Below are 19,808 nucleotides of genomic sequence, written 5' to 3'. Positions count from 1 at the left end.
GCCCTAGCCCTTTGAGATAGGCTTCCCCAGGAGAAGCTTACACTACAGTGAAGTCACCCTCAGACTGTGTGGTGTCTGAAGTTGCAGAGCCAGAGATGGAAACCCCTATTAAGGTTTTCAGAAGGCTCAAACACACGTTGTAGGATAATTTCTGAGCCTGATTTAATTTGTAAGCATCCACACATCAAGCGTGAGAGGCTTACTGCTCGCAGACTGAGGTTCAATGTACTGAAGACAGAGAACAACACCACCAGGGCTGAGAGGTCCAATTTTTTTTTTGCACAGCAATTTCCCATAGTCATTAAAAATCCCATTCACAGAACTGAAGGATGAGGTACAGGAAAGTAAATTGCTGGTGGCCCCTGACAAAGCCACTGCCAGTGTCACTGCCACGCATGGTGTCTTGTCTTCATGACTGCCTTTTGCAGGCAATCTCATCCTGCCTGACACTGCCTGAACCTTTGGTTCAGCAGGAACCAAACACTTGCAAACCCTTCCAGTACAGACAGGCAGCCTGCCATTGCCCTGGCCTGGAGGACCTAGGACTTGCAATGAAAAGAGAGACAGAGACATCCCATTGTGTCCCCTTGGAACTGCCAAGACTCATACTAACAGAATTTTCTTTTTTTATTATTTTTTTCCTCTCTTTTTGCATTTCCACTTCCCATTAAGCCTCCTCAGCCCTTTTATTAAGGTTTATTTTTACCTCAGTGCAAGAGGTTAGGAGCACGCAGCTCTGGCTTTGACTGCTTGGCATTTTGTGAAGATTGCATCACGTGGGACTTCAGACTTGGCCAAAAATAACTCCCTGCACACAAGAGCTGCTTACCTACCTGCAGAGACCACTGCTGCCCAACCCTTTTGGGTTTGTTTCAGGAGGATTGCTGGGAATGAAGGGGTGGGGAGAGAGGGTGAAGAGCTGCTGGATTTGAAGCCTGAGGGATAAGGGAAGGCAGCACGACATGCTTCTGCTTTTTCAGATAGGTGGTCCTTGTGGGTTTCTCCCCCTCCCTCAGAGAGGAGAAGCAAGGAAAAGGCAACTCTTCTCAGCACCAACCTCACCTGGTGTTTGAAAACAAAAAGGTATAGGAAATGTGGGAGGAAAGAAAAGATTTGTTTCAGTGATGAGCAATCACTGGAGGGCATTAGGAGTGTCCCAGGGAAAATTAAATTGATTTACTCTAACACATTGCCAGGGGAGGGCCCCCACTGAGCTCAGTGTGAGGTCCTCATGCCCTCAGCAGGAAGGACAGGAACTCGATGGCTGCCAGCTGTGGGCTTTGTCACACCAGCTCTTCCTTTCAGAAAGGGAGTTAGAGCAGAACATGTGGAGTTGTAATCATCTCTGGTGCCTGTGTTGCTGCTGTTGGGGGACTGATGTTTGGGGAGCGCTCAGCTGCAGACCTGCCACAATCATTCCCCACTTGCCTGCCCTACTTCTCCAGGGCAGGAGCAGTTCTGGCAGCAGTGGTTGTCCGCAGCCTCTGCACAGGGCCACAGCCATTCAGCAGAAATTCAACAGGGGGAAAAAAAAAGATCCCTCATATCTGCTAAACCTCTGCTCATCCAGAACCACCTGAACCTGGAGTCCTGGCTGCTCTCCCATGACCCAGCGCTGCACCACTGTATGCTAAAGGAGGGAAACAGGGTTGGTGAGGGGTTTGGAGAACAAGCCCTGTGAAGAGAGGGTGAGGGAGCTGGGGTTGTTTAGCCTGGAGAAGAGGAGGCTCAGGGGAGACCTTATTGCTGTCTACAACTACCTGAAGGGAGGTTGTAGCCAGGAGGGGGTTGGTCTCTTCTCCCAGGCAACCAGCACCAGAACAAGAGGACACAGGCTCAAGCTGCACCAGGGGAGGTTCAGACTGGATGATAGGAAGAAATTCTTCACAGGGAGAGTGATTACCCATTGGAATGGGCTGCCTGGGGACGTGGTGGAGACACCATCATTGGAAGTGTTTAGTAGGAGACTTGATAGGGTGCTTGGTGCCATAGTTTAGTTGACTAGATGGTGTTGGGTGATAGGTTGGATGCCATGATTTTGAAGGTCTCTTCCAACCTGGTCTGGTGTATTGTATTGTATTGTATTGTAGTCTAGTCTAGACTAGTCTAGTCTAGTCTAGTCTAGTCTAGTCTAGTCTATTTTACATATGTCACTATTTTCACCCCAAACCTTGCTCTCCAGGATAGCAAAAACCCCAAACCCATCACTGAATCAGTCAGAATGTGTCGTTTTCAAACCCTTTTCTTTTGCATCCTGATTTTCTTTTTTTTTTTTCACTTTTTTTCCCCTTTCTTTTTAGTGGAAATGAATGACATCTCAAACCTGCTTTTTCTCTCATGAATGTCAAAATAAATACTGACAGCCTTATTTTCTGTAAGCCATCTCTTTCTGTGTTTGGAGTTGGTTTTTTATTTGGTTTTGAGCTGGAAAAAAATACACTCAAGCGTTTTCCCCCTGTATTTTAAGAGTTTAAGAGCAGAGAAAGGAAGAAAAATGTTATTCAGTCTGAAAATTCTCAGTCAGCCCAGGCAACCAGCACCAGAACAAGAGGACACAGTCTCAAGCTGCACCAGGGGAAGTTTAGGCTGGAGGTGAGGAGAAAGTTCTTCACTGAGAGAGTCGTTAGCCATTGGAATGTGCTGCCCAGGGAGGTGGTGCAGTCACCGTCCCTAGAGGTGTTCTAGAGGGGATTGGATGTGGCACTTGGTGCCATAGTTTAGTAATGAGGTCTGTGGTGACAGATTGGACTTAATGATCTTTGAGGTCTCTTCCAACCTTGCTGATTCTGTGATTCTCTGTTGAGTAGCAGTTGGTACCCAACTTCCACCCATTTGGTTGTTCACCAAATCCAGATTGTTGAAGCTCAGAGCAGGGATCAAGCTCCTTGCTGAAGGTGATGTGATGCTTTTCCATGCATATCCTGCACCCCGTGCTGGCTGAACAAGGGGATCCCACCCTGCTGGGCTAACACACACACCAGCTTCTTGGAGTGCAGTGGACAGAACAGCAGGAGTCACAGAGCTGGAGGTAGTACTGCTCTAAATAGGTAGCTGGGGGATTTGTTTTCTATATTAAAGTATTGATTTTTCATAAACTAAGAGCACAAAAGGCCATGGAAAACAATCAAGTCCCAGTGCAGGAAGCTGAAAAATTAGACAAGTGTTCTAAGCCCTCATGGCTGTGCTGTGTGCTGAGCCTTTCAGTTTTAAATAAAGCCTTATTTATAGGCAGAGAACTTCAAAAATACCAGAGGTGGGGTTCTTACACACTGGAAGTTTGTTTCCTCTCAAATGGGATGCCATCAATCTGCCATAAAGGCAACATCAGCAGAATCAGATTGATGTCATTTCTTGTACGTTCTGCTTATGGCTATGCTAAACAGATCTTCCAAAGAGTCTTTCATTTCAACATTTCAGCTGTTGCATTATCCTCCTGTGATAGGAAATGAGATATGCAAAAAGACAGAGACACAACACAGTATTTCCTTTTCTTTACTTTCTGTCTGCCTTGCTATAGAAATTCTAACTTCAATCAGAAGTGGAGCTGGAGAAGTTCAAACCTGAATTAAAGTGTCACCTGCTTTCCAGTGAAAGTGATGAATCACTGGAAAATCCTTTTCAGGGAATATGGTTAGATTGCTCATTCTGAGACTGGTGTTAAAGACTGCACGTCCCTGCTTAAACCATAACTCAGTTGAGGTTCATGCAGAAACCAGTAAGTGGAGGAGATCTATGGCCTTGGTTCTATAAAAAATCAGAGCAGTAAATCTTAGTTTTCTCAGGTTCAGAATTTACAAAGCCATTACATTCAGAATTTGCTAGATTTCAAGTTTTGATTCTAGATCATTTTTATTTGAGCAAAAGAAAAGAGAGCCGGAAGGATTTTGGTACTGTGCTTAAGTGTAAATTAAAGCACTGTCAAGCTGAGGTGAAAATCATATCTGGACCTAGACTTAGTCTTGATATCATCACAGAACTGGAAGCCTGCCCTTGGTAGCAGCATGGAACTGGAAGCCTGGCTCCATTTCTAAGAGGTATTTGTGTAGGAATTAGTTACTTATGGTTTTAATCCAAGGGGAGACCAAAGCCCCAAACCAAACATAGTGGCTCTCTAGACTGAGATACGTAGCTGGCATATTGAGCAGGATTTTCTCCTCAGACACAACAAGGGACAGGCAAAAATTGAGTGTGTGAGATCATTCTGTAGAACTCACATCATTCCCCACAGGGTGAGTGTGAGGTCTCTGTATCCAACAGGGAAATCTCCAGCAGCAGCCAAGGGAAACACACATGCAGATGCCTTGAACTTGCCAGGAACAGCTCTGCCACACATGTGCTCTTGAAGGTCTTGAAGGTGCCTGAGAAGGCAACCAGTACCCATCAGTATTTACCTCTACAATTCCCACAGAAACCCTGATGTGCTCCAGGCACACCAGGCTCCCTGTGCCAGGGCACATCTGGTTTATCTCTGTGTGCACAGCAGCCATTTGTCCAGGACTTCTGGATATCCACCCTAAAATCTGTTTATTTCTGCTTATTCCTTCCTTTTGGACACAACTTCCAAGTCTGGAGTTTTAAAAGGTGCTTCTAGGGAAACTAAGCTGCCTGTCAGTCTGAAACACTGCTGCCTCCATCATACATAAGGACAGCTTTCTTAGGGCAGGGTCAAATCTTGGGTGGGAGATACTCGAACAGAAATCCTGTGTTTCTGTAAGCAAAGCCCAATTTGTATGGAGAAATAGTTCAGGTGGCAGAACCAGTGACCCTGGTAAACTTTCACTCTGGAGCCTTATGGCTGTGTCTTTTTCTATTAGATGTGATTTTAAATAAACATGAAGGGACCAGACAGGCCACAGATGCAGGTTCCTAAGCAACACAAATAAATCCACATCTGTGTTTATAGGTGCAGGCAGGACATCTCTGGACAGATTTTAGTAAGGGTGGGTTTTTTTTGTCTTCTCCTTCCTTTCAGAGACACAGAGTTGAAGTGCAGGCCACCAGAAGAAATAATAATGAGCAAATAGCCTTCTTTCCTGGGGATGGAGGATAAGCAGCAGGAAAGATGTCCCCATTCCCGGGCCTGATGTGATGCGGCTGCAGATCTGTCTATTGTCATCACATCTGACTGATTTGGTACCTGTCACTGACTGTCCAAGTCATGAAAGTCACTATGAAGAAAGTGATGAAAGACAGAGAGGGGCTTATGATAACCAAGCACACACAAAAAAAGGTCATCCCAATACTGCAGATCCTCAAGGCAGATGACAAACTCTTGCACAGGACAGGATATATGCCAGAACAGGAACACTGCCTCCTGCTCTGAAAAAGCCCCTTCTTGTTTGCTTGTTCCTCCCATGTTCGGAGAGATGCTCACTCACAAGTGTTTGGGAGATTTAACTCTGTGCAGATGGGAGGAAATGATTTTCAAACTGCCTGTTTGTAAGTTAGCTCAAAAATGACAGCAGTGACACTGCATCTTTTGTTCTAAGCGCCCAATTAAACTGGCTGTTTACACCTCCCTGCCAGATTCCTGTCTCCCAGCTGAGGAGAGCGGAGCAGCTAATGAGGCACAGCACAGAAATCGGAATGGGAAAGGCAGGAGGTTTCCCAGGAACTGCAGACTCAGCTCAGCGGTGGTGAAGCAGAGGGAGATTGGGCTGTGCCATGGTGGGATCCTTCCCAATCCCTTGGGGAAAGAGGAGCACATCTAGGTGACAGCTATGCCATCAAGCAGGCTGTGGACAATGGGCAGACAAGCCCAGTCTCCTGCTTTAGAGGACTGGAACAGAAACAGCCAAGCCTACATCAAACCTGGCCCAGGTAGCCAGTTTCTTGCTGCTGTATGATATAATTTCAGGATGGAGTTTATGATTCTTTTTCACATGTTGTAGGATGAGTAAGGAGGAAAAAAAAATAAGAAGAAACTGAGGGATGCTGGAATCAAGGTGGAGGTGGTTGTCAGAGTGCTGTGGGATAGAAGAAGCAACTTTTGGAGCAGATTAAAAAAGGTTCCTTCAGGTCTCAGAGTAGCCACTGTACATCTGTGACCTAGGGCTCTCTGAGTCTTTATCTCCACAGGAAAAATGCAAGTCAGCAAGTAAGGAGAAGAATTGAAATCAGTGGCAGATCTCCTGTACGTGTCTCAGAAATTCTTTTCTGACAAGAAAAGCAGATTTTGTTCTGTCAGAAGAGTGTGTTTAGTTGATTAGATAGTGTTGGATGATAGGTTGGACTCGATGATCTCAAAGGTCACTTCCATCTTGGTCTGGTCTATTCTATTCTATTCTATTCTATTCTATTCTATTCTATTCTATTCTATTCATCAAAGCAGCCAAACTTTCCAGGCAAAATGGTTGCTCTGATGCTAAGAGAGGTCATTAAGAAGTTGCTGTCCAGGATACATGGTGAGTGTTTCTGCGACCTAATAGTGCGAATGGAGGCAGGTGTGTCCATCTTCTGCATCTGCAAGACTTGATGACTGTGATGAGAAAAAACTGTGCTCACCAGTCCCTGAAGAAAGATTTCTGATGATGGCCAGAAATAACATCTCCTGAACCTGCAAACCTCTGAAGCAGGAAGCCCAGCATTCCTTCCTTGTTGAAGATGATAAGCTGAGGCAGTTTTCTCCTGTCATTTTGAAGAGGACAGTCAGTGTTTTCATATACTGACATTACTACCAGCTTGCACCAGAGCAGACTACATTGTAATATGCTTGTTTGTCAGCTTTCTCAGTGTCCAGTGGAAAAGGCAAAATGTATGTTGATCTTGTTATTACACTCTGGTAAAGGCATGACCTTCGTGTGATGTGAATTGCAATGCCCATTGGCCCTGTGATTTACTAGGAAGAAATGTGAATGTTGCATCCCCTTTCTTCAGGACTCTGTTTTAACTTCGATGTGATGATGCTAGATGTGTTTGCCCCCCTTATAGAGAGAGCTGGAGGTCTGTAAACAGGGTTAAAGCAGCCCCAAAGGGAAAATTCTGCTCAGAGAACTTTCAGATGAGCCCTTGAAGCTATAGCTTCTCTGTGTGTGGGGAGGATCTCAGATGTTCTCTCTGCCTGGGGCTGTGTGAGTCTGATTAGGTTTGATTGCGTATACTGCTGGTGTTATCGATCAGCCAGATGATTGATGCCTTGGTTGCTGTCAGTGCCTCCTCTTTGATGTAATTGCATGAATCATTTGGCAAGGCCAAGCACTTTGTCCTCAAAAGTGTTAACTATACAATGTATACACGTGTCTATATTTATTAAATTTCTCCTCAACAGAGACTTAATAATTTCCACAGGTCCTGTGTGCCTCCCTCAGACCGGGGGGGAAGCGCACATTCATGGATCAGTGCATTGACACCCATGGAAACCTGGAAGGTCACGTGGTGCGGGATGAACCCTTTCCACTTTGACACATTCCCTCTGAGGCTGTGAGTGGCAGAAGCTCCACTGACATTGGGGTTACCCTGCGGGGATCCTGGCGGTTTGGATCTTGAGGATCAGAAGAGTCTCTGGTGGCAAGGCTTGTGACCCTCCTCTGAGCGACTCAGCACAACGTTTATCCTTGCAAGCAATGGCAGTATGTATATAAATATATAGATATTATAGCTGAAGTGGCACCAGATGGATAATTGCAGCCCCTGAGTGCCTAATCTACTCTCCAGGACATGGGCAGTTTTCTGAGCCAACAAAACTTAATTGAACTTTCCGTTCCAGCTGGAAAAGGTTATGGATCTAGCGAGTGCAAACGGAAGGCAGGATGAAAAGGTCAGATGTTCTGTTCTCTTTGTAATGGATTGACCAGGGACATGTTTTTACCTTTCTCACAACCACTGGATTGTAAAACTTAATTAGCAAGTCACTTCTCTCCCCTGTCTGAAGGCATGTGTATGATGATTGCACATAGATCACGTTTTATGGACATGTCATGTTTTCATTTGAGAGCAACAGCCTGTATGAGGGACGCTTCTGCCACATGTTTACATCAATAGTTCAGGGAAGGGCCAGGAGGACAAAGTGGAGAGCTATCCTTGACATCAGACGTGCCAGTTCAGCTAGCAACAGCATCAACTGATGAAACCCAGCTGCTTAAACTGGGCTCTCACCTGCTGCACTGGGAGGTGCAAAAGGAAACATTGCAAACACAGGCAAACCCGAGAGAGATGGAGAGGAATGGACATGCAGACAAGGAATAATATGACCTGATGAGAGAGAAAATACAAAAAGAAAGGTAGAAAAGGGAAAAAGGATTTGTGTGTGAGAAGGAAAAATGTGGGAGTGTACACTGACCATCGTGGGAATGCCTGGATTCAAATGACAGACCTGCTGCCCATACAGTCTGAGAATGATGCTTTGTTAGTTTGAAAGTGTGATCTCATCATCTGAAAACATAGCTTTCCTGTCTCCAAAGAGGTGAGAAAATAGAGATAATTGTTTATTTTAGATTAGACATGAAGGAATAGCATCCAACAGTAAGGACAGTTAAGGACTGGGACAAATTGCTGTGAGACTGGAACCACCAGAGGTTTCTAAGAGCAGGTTAAACAAACATCTGTCAAGAAAGATTTAGATGTAGCTCACTGAGCCTTGGGGCAGGGCTAGAGTAGGTGACCTCCTGAAGCTCCTTACTTTCAAATTTCTTTTCTGTGATTTTATGTAGTTCCACTTTATTGGTAGTGAATCTTATCTCCAGAGCATCAGAAAGGATCTCAGTGAGACAAGAACTTCAAGTAGGATGAAATCTGAGTTAGTCAATATCCACACTAAGAGTCATGATTCAAACCATGGAGGAAAAGTTTTAAAAGGCATTTTAATTGTTCAGTCTAGAATTTTCCTCTCCAGCCAATAACAGTTTTTCTTTGTTGGCATTTTACTTGAATGCCCAAGGCTATAGCATCCTCAAAGTTTAGCATGTCTTGTAAAAATCCTGTCATTTTCCTGGAAAGCTTGAACAGCTGAATGGAAAGACAGAGACTTGCACTTAAAGTGAAGTGAAAGACCAGAATACACCATGGATAATGGGAACCTCTCACAGCCTAACAAGTTCTGGTTCTAGGGCTTAAGATCCAAGTGCAACACAACTTATTTGTCTCTGGAGCCATCACATGTTTAGATTCCAAATATTGCTGCAGTCAGATTATTTTCTCCCTTTCTGTGTTTAAGTCTTTTCTAGAGGTCATCTGTTGTCCTCGTTGGATTTGCCAAGACTCACATACAACAGGCTCCTAGTTCCCTCTTCACACCTCCAGCATCTCTCACAGTCGCAAGTTGGGAAAGGAGCCCAGAACTCTGCTGTCACTTGGACTGCTCATTTCATTAGGAACACACAAGATACAAAACATGGGTGGAGAGCACAGTCTCTGGCTGCCAGCTTTGAGTGAGAATTTATCCACTGTGTGACACTCAGGCATTAGGAAGACATTTCCACTCTGTGGGACATGCCAGTGTTTAGACACACCAAGCAACATGCATGGGAGAGGTGTCTTTGGCATCAGCAGACAGGATGGATTCAGATTCTTCAGAGCAGCAGTTTAGTTTTTTGCTCTCCTATAGCTTTGAGATCAGGGGGTTTTTATTTGAATCTTTCTTTTCTTAAAGAACAAGGTTATCACTTCCATTTATAAGTGGGTTATCACAATCACAAACCCCTTCCCTATAAAAAGAGGATGGATTGCTGTATGGATGGCAAAAAGAATCCAGGAAACCAAGGCAAAAGTTCCTACTGAGAAACTGCTTGTGCTGTAAAGCTGGCACAGGAGGGAAGTGGTAAAGCTGTCAGCAGAACTGCACAGGGAAGATAAAGAGACAGGAGACACAGACTGAGCATATCTACAACACATCAAACAACACCAAGTCAGTCAAAGCAGCATTAATCCATTGGACTATGGACCTTGCCTTCAGATGCTGCCAGATCCATCAGTTGAGGGCCAGCAGTAGAAAAGCAGCAGAGCAGGTACTGGTCACCAGGGACAACCAGGCAAGAAACCCTTCAAGCTTCCTGCTCTGTCTGGGAATCTGGACAGAGAGTTTGGTAGATTCAGGCCACCAAAGAGAATTGCTGAAATGGGATCTTAAGGAGTGTTGGCTTTGTCACTGGATGAGTGATACACGGACAGGTGCTGCATTACTCTTAAAGCCTCCAGCACTGCCTTTCCTTCTCCTGCCTTCTCCATCCCAGCAACTAAAATAACAACAAAACAAAGCAAAGTAGCCCAAACACTCAGCTTTGCTTAAAGCTGGAAACAGTCAAGGATCAGACCTGCAAGTCTGAAAGAAATGAGCAAAGTTCAGTGATTTTCCTCTGAAACCTCTCCCTTTGGATCACTCTCTTTAATAAATGCAGATAAGAAATGCACTTCATGCATGTCAAGTGAAAGTCTGCTCATTCCTCACTGGCAGCGGGATTTTTATCCCTTAATGAGGGTTGAAATGACAAAATCCAACAGAAGGCATTGGTAGTAAAGAACAGCACAGTAATGACTTCAGCATGGTCATTCAGTACTTATATGGGGACAAGATTTGTACAAAAAATGCTCTTAAATTGAAATGAAAATGTCCTAGCAAAGCCCAGTGGCTGCAAACATCAAAGATGTGCTCAAACTTAGATAGAAGTGTGACTCTGCATAGCAATGGTAATTAATCACTGCTAAATGCTGTGGATTCCTTGCTGCTTTAGGACATCCATGTTTGATGGAGAGGTATTACAGTGTAAAGAGAATGAAATGGATTGATATAAATTAGTGAGTGAGAGACAAGATGTGAGATTAATGGAGAAGTTCCCAGGCAGCAATATGTACACCGATGGAGATGTGAAACCTACTTCAAAATGGCATGAGAACATTCCAGGATGGTGTCCTGTCACCTCCTGCATGTCTTCATATTGCAACTCAGAGCCAGAACCTACCATGTCAAAATGGCCAATGATGTGATAGTGACAAGTAGTTTAAGAATCCACAAATCAAATAATTTTCATCATCATCCTCTTCATCTTGATCACAGAATCACAGAATCACCAAGGTTCAAAGAGACCCCAAAGATCATCAAGTCCAACCTGTCACCTCATGACAAAACCATGGCTTCAACTGCCACATCAAATCCCCTCTTGAACACCTCCAGGGACGAGGAGTCCACCATCTCCCTGGGCAGCACATCCCAATGGCTAACAACTCTCTCTGGGAAGAACTTTCTCCTCACCTCCAGCCTAAACTTCCCCTGGTGCAGATTCAGACTGTGTCCTCTTGTTCTGGTGCTGATTGCCTGGGAGAAGAGACAAAACCCTACCTGGCTACAACCTCCCTTCAGGAAGTTGTAGACAGCAATAAGGTCTTCCCTGAGCCTCCTCTTCTCCAGGCTACACAATCCCAGGTCCCTCAGCCTCTCCTCACAGGGCTGTGCTCGAGGCCTCTCCCCAGCCTCATTGCCCTTCTGTGGACACGCTCAATTGTCTCAATGTCCTTCTTAAATTGAGTGGCCCAGAACTGGACACAGTACTCAAGGTGTGGCCTAACCAGTTCTGAGTACAGGGGCACAATGACTTCCCTGCTCCCACTGGCCACACCATTCTTGATGCCGGCCAGGATGCCATTTGCCTTCTTGGCCACCTGGGCACACTGCTGGCTCATGTTCAGCTGGCTGTCAATCAGTACCCCCAGGTCCCTTTGTGCTTGGCAGCTCTCCAGCCACTCTGACCCCAGCCTATAGGACTGCTTGGGGTTATTGTGGCCAAAGTGCAGCACCCGACACTTGGGCTTGTTGAATGTCATCATGTTGGACTCTGCCCATCTGTCCACTTGAAGGCATGTCATGAAGACAGTAAAAAGGGATGAGGAAGAGGGTGGGGGGGGAAGGGAAAGTTAAAAAAAAAAACACAACAAACTAAACCACAAAAGGACTGAATCTACAAATGGAAACCTCCTCAGTGTCAGAGATGGTTTGTGACACCAGCAGAGCCATATTCTGAAGACTAGATTTGGGCAAAGGAAGACACAGGTCTCCTGTTCCATATTTTGAGACAACAGGAGAATTTTCCTTTTCAAAATAAGAACCAGTCCTACATCTACCTGCATTTTATCTTTTTAAAATAGTAAAAGCTGATGAAAAGACAAGTTCTGTTCAGTCTATATTTATTTTGACCTTCACTTTGACACTTTTTGCCCCCTTCAAGTAACCTCTGTGATTCAGTTCCTCTTTAAGGTGGGTGTAAATTTCATTAAAAGCTCTTGCAGAGAAGTTTTGACAATCTCTAAAACACCTCTTGGGTGGTTGTTGTGTTTGCTGCTGTTTGGAACATATTTTAAATTGACCTTATCCATAAAAGTGACATTTACATGGCATAATTCAGTGCTGTGTAGAGATACCTAAACTGAATGAATACGTGAGACAACACTGCTGGTTAGTGTACGACTGAGCTGATCTTCTCTTCTGAGAGTCTTTTTAACTCATCCAATACTGATACACATCCAGAAGAATAAGTTACCCTCATAACCTACCATATGTACAGAGGCAATTAGTACAAAGTGACTGACGAGGCTGGAGCACCTCTCCTATGAGGACAGACTGAAAGAGTTGGGGCTGTTCAGGCTGAAGAAAAGAAGGCTCCAAGGTGACCTTATTGTGGCCTTCCAGTATCTGAAGGCGTCTACAAGAAGGCTGGGGAGGGACTGCTTAGGATATCAGGTAGTGATAGGACTAGAGGGAATGGAATGAAGCTGGAGGTGGGGAGATTCAGGCTGGACATGACGAAGAAGTTCTTCACCGTGAGAGTAGTGAAGCCCTGGAATGGGTTGTTCAGGGAGGTGGTTGAGGCCCCATCCCTGGAGGTGTTTAAGCCCAGGCTGGATGAGGCTCTGGCCAGCCTGATCTAGTGTGGGGTGTCTCTGCCCATGGCAGGGGGGTTGGAACTAGATGATCCTTGTGGTCCCTTCCAACCTTGACTGAGTCTATGATTCTAAGTTCAGGCCACCAGTTACTGCAGTAAGTTTTGTTCCTCTAACCCTGTCTGGAAACTGGTGAAGTCCCTCAGGTGGAGAATAATCTCGGCAATCACAGCTCCCAGATTCTGCCCCAGCTTTGTCATGTTCCCAGCCTTTGCCTGGGGACAAAATTCCTTGATATTTTTGTGCAAACATTTCTCAGTGTGTGAAGGGGGAATAATAATTTATTGTAAGAGCTCTGTGAAGCTTCACCCAGCCAGTGTTCATAAAGTGCTTGGAGATCTCTGGATGAAAGCTGCTGCATAAAATGCAGAGTGTTATTGCTTGGACTAGCAAAGGTCTGTAGGTAGAAAATAGCCAATCTCAATATTTATAAAATTTCTGCTTTCTCATAAATAGAGAAGTTCTAAAATCCTCACTGGTTCTCTTGGTTATTTATCTGCATTTGAATTTTAATGAATAAAAAAGCAATTTTTCTTTTTTTCCTTTTTTCCCCCTTTTTTTTTTACCTCACAATTGTTGCAGCCTTGGCTCCCTGCAAAACTCTGCTTTCCATTTCAAAGAGTTTATTTTTTGCTGACTTTTAGCACTGGGACAAGATTGACTTATGACATATGATCCTATGATTCCATGACAACCCTATACCTGAAAAGCCCACTACCAACCCGTGGACTGCAGTGGTAAGACAAAGTGGTCCTCTTAACCTCACCACGGTGCTTGCACTGTGCCACAAAGGACAGGAGGCTGACTCATACTCACTGAGGGGCACAAAATCTGTGTTGTGGCTTTCTTGCTTCAGATGAGGATAATCTTTTCTGCTAGAACAGAGCATGTAATGCATCAACTCTTGACTCAGTGTCAGGAGAGTTACTGGTTCTCATGTGGACTTTCCCTGCACTATCTTCTAGATCCCCTTGCCCTATCCAGATTTTCTGGTGTGTGTCTTCCTTGTCCACCCTGTAGTTTTGACGAGGTAGATACCAGGCTAGGAGCTATCTGCGTCTACTGGGCCCAGGAGATCACCTCTACAAAAACCACACAGTGAGTTTCAGGGAGCTTTGTGCCCTCCTGTATGCATGAAGTGCAGCTGCTGTGTGCATATGGAATAAACCACACAGATCTCACTGTGCCTGTGCGCCATGCATGCACCCTGTGCTCACCCACGTGCTTGGAAAAACTCCTGCACAAACCTGTGACAATCCTTCCACTTCATTTGCATTCACCCATCTGTGAACAGAAGGGTTGACATTTTCCTAAGGAGGAGATATTAGTTGATTACACCAGTGATGCACTAATGTGGGGCATCTTGCAGCCAGCAAAGGGCATATAAATATCTACACAGACAACACAAAAGGTATCAAACATCCATAAAGAAAAAATAAATGGAAATGAGACTGTACCTGGCTTCCAACGAGAAGAAGATTTCAGATGCACATTCCTGGCTCCTGGCAGCCAACAGCATAATGCATGTTGATGTCACTGCTCATGACAGAAAGCAGGAGCAGCCTGTATTTTTAGGCAGACATTGCAAGCTAAGGAGCAGGTTCAAACAATACATAGCTGTTCTCTTTTCTCTGGAGTAAATAACAACACTAGAGGAAACGTGGCCAAAAATTAGGCCTGTCTAGGTTTATATGCAAGGTGAATCCTAGAAGACTTATCTTTCACTGGAGTGGAGAGATATAATGCCTTCAAAGTTAGAGGACTCTTGCGAGCCTTAACAGCTACCACTCAAATGTGAAATTCACTTGTGATTCCATTATCTCCTCTCATGACTCTCTGTAGTTACAAAGAGCAACAATAATTTCAGCAGATGAAGCTTTACAGTGGCCCAGGACATATGATAAGTATTGTCCTCACTCCCCAGAGGAGAGAGGCACAGAGAGATGAACTGACTTACTGCAAAATGCACAGGGAGTCTCTGTTCAAGTTGGTTTAACAAGCATGTCTCCTGGAAGCTCATTCTGTGTTTCAATAGCCAAAGCACTCTCCTGGCTACAGAGCATTACCTGTGTGACCCAGGTAATGTTTGAAGAGTTATCTCTGAGATGAGGACTCTGTACATGGCATTATCCATTTCTGGTAATATCCAGTGCCTTACCTGGTGTTGTCTCTGTGTCCAGTGCTGCAGAGTGCACTTTGGTTAAAAGCCAGACCTGCTCCATCAGACATACCTTTCCCAAGGATTTATCTTAATTTTCTCTTTAAGAGTCTATGTAAGCTGAATACAAAGCTGGTCTTCCTTTCCCTTCTTGCTTGTGTGAGACAGCTTCCCAAGCAAAGCTATAGCTGCATTAGAAAACCAGTCCTCAAACTGAGGGTGAAGCAAAGAAATAAAGTTGCTGCCTTTGGAGTTTTGCTGATGATTGGAAGCACTTTTAATATGTGATAGTTCCACCTACACAGCAGCTCTACTAGGAGCAAGACAACATCCTTGGCAATTGATTTCTTTTTCCTAGTGGAAGATGATTATCTGAAAGGGGAGAAGATTTCGTGATGATCTGGGTTTCTGTTGTGAAGAATAAATCAGATTTAACCCTTCCAGCTGTAGTAGCACTGTAAAAATCTGATTTTCAAATCAGAGTGGAGGTAACAGCTAGAGTTGTCTCTTCCCCCCCTCTTGGCATTCAAATGGCAGTGCTGCTATATTTGGAAGAGCTCACTGGGTTGGTGGTTACTGTCAGATGGCACCAGATGTTGTACAAATCTGTAAAGACAATTATTGGTCCAGAAGATACATGGCAGGCAACAAGGAAGAGGGCCCCACACTCCCAGAAGACTCCCAAGTCAGCACAGCTGCATAGACCACTTTTAACAATAGTCATCCCAACTCTCAGTAACCAAAGAACTTCACTGGTTTGGATGTGAAACAGTTGTATATATGCTGGGGCCACTTGAGCTCTCTTCTCACCACCTTTCCTGTGTTCACAAAGCTGGTAGGAATCTCTGTCCCCATTTGCCAAGCATGATCAGCATTGGCCATCAGCATCTAAACTTGGCAGGGAGTGACAATCTATTTAAACCTGTTTTCTTAGGACAGCCTTTTAAAACTAAGAAAGGAAAAGGTCTCATTTTCATTCAGATACAAATGAAGGTGAAACTCAGTCATTTTTCACCCAGGACAGCTTTTATTTGTCCAGCAAGTTTGCAATTCATTTATTTACCTCAGTCCCAACTGTTGGTTGAAGATCTGAAGTTTACCAACATTTGTGCTCCAGTCATTGATGCTGTGTGGCTCTGTAAGTGAGGTGTTAGAGCACGACTGGAAATCTGGGTTCACTTCTTAGCTGTGCCCCTGCCTTGCTGCTTGGCACAAGGGACGTTACTTTGTTAACTGCCTGTATTTGATTTCTTTTCCTGGCTGTCCAGAAGCTAAAACAAGGCTCAGTCAAGGTTTCCAGAGGCGACTTGATTGTTATTATTAGTAACTGAAAGTGACTTTGAACATGAAGAACTTCCAGAGCTTTGCAACAGCTCCTGCATCCAGACTTGCAGGAATCTGTGATGAATAGCAGATGATTGCTCTTTTGGAAGGACTGGGCTTGCTTCAAGTTTAATCAGTAAACAGCTTCTGATTATTTTTCCTGCTCTGTAAATATCCCTGTGTGTTTTTGAGGTGACCATGGCCTACTGCCTCTTTCACACCGTGAACTTGGCCAAATGTGTGACACCCTTCGCCACTTGCACACGCCCACTGAATTACTCTGAGAAATAAATGCAGTGAACATTGCCCTGCAATTCAGAGCTGTCATCTGAGGGTGACCAATGACTCCTGCAGTTTGTTGGACACAGAGGAGGAATTTGTCCTTCAAACACATCAACCTTTCCTTCCCATGTGAAGAACTATTAATACTTCCCAAACAAAGCTCTTACAGGAGGATGGGCACATGAAGCCTTATATGCTTTGAGAGTTTCCCTCACCCTCTTATGATGCAGAGGATTAAACTGACTCAGTATCTCTGTGTTTCAGCCATTTGGGCAAGCTAGCACTGAGTCCATGCTTCAGATAACTGTAGAATCATAGAATGCATTGGGTTGGAAGGGTCCTTTAAAGTTCATCTAGTCCAACTCCCCTGCAGCAAATAGTGACATCCCCAACCAGATCAGGTTGCTCAGACCCCCACTGAGTCATACAACTTCATATTGTCATAGTGCTAGATAGGACTTTCCTTCCTACCTCAAAACAGGGCTGAATGTGCATTCAGAATTTTTCTTGGTAATTCTTTATATGAGAGAATTCATCCATTCTGAGAACTCATCCATTCCAGCTGTTAGCACTCCAGCAGGTATTGGTCGTGCAGGTGTCTAGCTCAAATATTGACATACAGAATATATATGTCCTGGTTTTGAGCCACGAGCTGCCCAGGGCAAAATGACAGAAAAGATGTTTTACTCCTTTTCAGGGAGCAAAAATCAAAATGCTGCACAAATGGATTGGAAGATTGAATGGAAATTCTGTTTACAAAAGGCATTCAGGTAGAATGAATACATTTACAAACTAGGCTCAGTCTTTCACTTGTGCCTACAAGGCCATAACCATCCAGAACTTTCCAGAAAACTCTACCCCCCTCAGCTTCAGCAGGCCTAAGAGCAAGCAAAAACTGTCCCCTCTCCCACAGCCCCAGTCTACCAGAGCTTCACCAGGCCTAACTGCACAGCTGGAATTTTTCTGCTAGCCAAAACCATCATCCCGACATGAGCTAAGGCTCACACTTTTCCTGAGGAGGAGACAGAAAAGAGAGAGGTCAGCTTGAAGCCCTTCTTAAATAAGGTCCAGTTCTGGGCTCCTCAATTTAAGAAGGACTTTGAGATACTTGAACGTGGCCAGGGAAGGGCAACGAGGCTGGGGAGAGGTCTGGAGCACAGCCCTATGAGGAGAGGCTGAGGGAGCTGAGGTTGTTTAGCCTGGGGAAGAGGAGGCTCAGGGGAGACCTTCTTGCTCTCTACAACTACCTGAAGGGAGGTTGTAGCCAGGTGGGGTTTTGTCTCTTCTCCCAGGCAACCAGCACCAGAACAAGAGGACACAGTCTGAATCTGCACCAGGGGAAGTTTAGGCTGGAGGTGAGGAGAAAGCTCTTCCCAGAGAGAGTTGTTAGCCATTGGGATGTGCTGCCCAGGGAGACGGTGGAGTCACCATCCCTAGAGGTGTTCAAGAGGGGATTGGATGTGGCACTTGAAGCCATGGTTTAGTTGTCAGGAGGTGTTAGGTATTAGGCAATAGGTTGGACTTGATGATCTCTGAGGTGTTTTCCAACCTGGTTGATTCTATGATTCTCAGGAGATAACCTGGAATAGAATAACATATGACAATAGCCTGGGATGGACTGCCTGACCCATTAGGACTTTGTACCTTTTGGAGGACATCTTTGTGGTTACAGCAATTTAACTCTTGATTTCCCTTAACCTACCACAATATAAAATCCCAAATGGGCTAGAACACAAGTGCAGACACAAACACTCACACCAGGCAGTGGTTCCTAATAGGAATGCTATATATTTTTTTTCCCCTCTCTATAGAGATTCTGTAGAATATTTAAGTAATCTGAGATTTTTTTCCAGCCCTATTTTCTCTGATATTCCAGATAGAAGAATTCCAGTTCAGGAATGTGGATTTCCTGGTAATCCATTGACACTCTGTCAGCTTTCCAGGAGCACCATAAGATACATCCTTTCAGCAATGCCTTTGCAGGAATTTGAACCATTTCTGAGACACTTATGCCTGATTGTGGTAACAGAAGGAGGAGGCCTGTTTGTTCAGCCTGCTGTAGACAGTTTGATTTAATGTCTGATTGCATTTAATTTGTGGCAGCAGTCCAGATGCTATGGCCATAGGTGCCTAGAAAATCATTAAGCAAATGCAGTAAGACACATGGAAACCTAAATCAGGGCCCAAGGACACCTGCATCCTGAGATATTTTCTCATAGCTCCAGGACATTTGACCTTACCCTTTATTCCATGGTCATGAGCTTTTAGCAAGCAATTGGAGGGGGACCAAAAATTTGCAGAAGGAATGTTTTCTGCAGAAAATGGACTGACCTATTTTTTATGCTAACAGTATGCTTCTTTTTCACGTTGAAGCTTAAGCTGTGGGGTTTTGCACAGCTGTGAGGTGACAGCCTTTACTCCTCAGGTAAAGCTTAACAATGGAGGAATTGTGCTTTTGGGACCATAGAGGTGGAATTGACCCAAAGGTGAGAGGCAAGGTCTTTAGGCATGTTGAGCAGCATTTTGCCCCATTGGATAATACTGTAGAATGCCTGAAGGCAGAAAAGCACATCTCAGTGTGAACAGACCACAGCCTGAAAGAAAGAGCTGCTCTTGTTGCAAGAGATCTAGGAAATGCAATTGCAAAAGGCTCCACCCAAAAGAAATGGATAAACTAATGTTAGTTTCAAGCAAGCAAATAGAAATATTCCCTTTCTGGATGTGTTAAAAAAAACCCAGACATTTGACAATCAAAACATTTATTTCACTGCTATATGTTTCAAACTGAATCACAGGGCAGGACTGTAAGAAATTTTTAAAACATGTTTTTATTGCCCAATCTTTTGTGTTTCTTTTTCTTTTCTTTTTCACCCAAAAGTGCAACATGGATGAAGCTAGAATCTCTGTATCTGTGAAAAATATGATGCTAGAGTTTAAACACTGTGGTGGGTTTGAGCCTTAACTGGGACTTAAGAGCTCAGATGGGGGCAAAGCTGAGAATCCCTGATCCCCCCTCCTCCCACCCAACAGAGAGGAAAAAGAAAGGGAAGGAGCAAATCCACCAAGGAATAATTTGGAGTCAGCTTGGAAGTACAGAGGTAAAGAGTTTTCTTTAAACAATATATATATATATATATATGTATAAATATATATAACAATAACAGGTAAGGTACACAAGGGC

Source organism: Dryobates pubescens, chromosome 29 (genome assembly GCF_014839835.1).
Source record: "Dryobates pubescens isolate bDryPub1 chromosome 29, bDryPub1.pri, whole genome shotgun sequence".
Taxonomy (NCBI): Eukaryota; Metazoa; Chordata; class Aves; order Piciformes; family Picidae; genus Dryobates; species Dryobates pubescens.
This window is presented reverse-complemented; position numbering follows the sequence as displayed.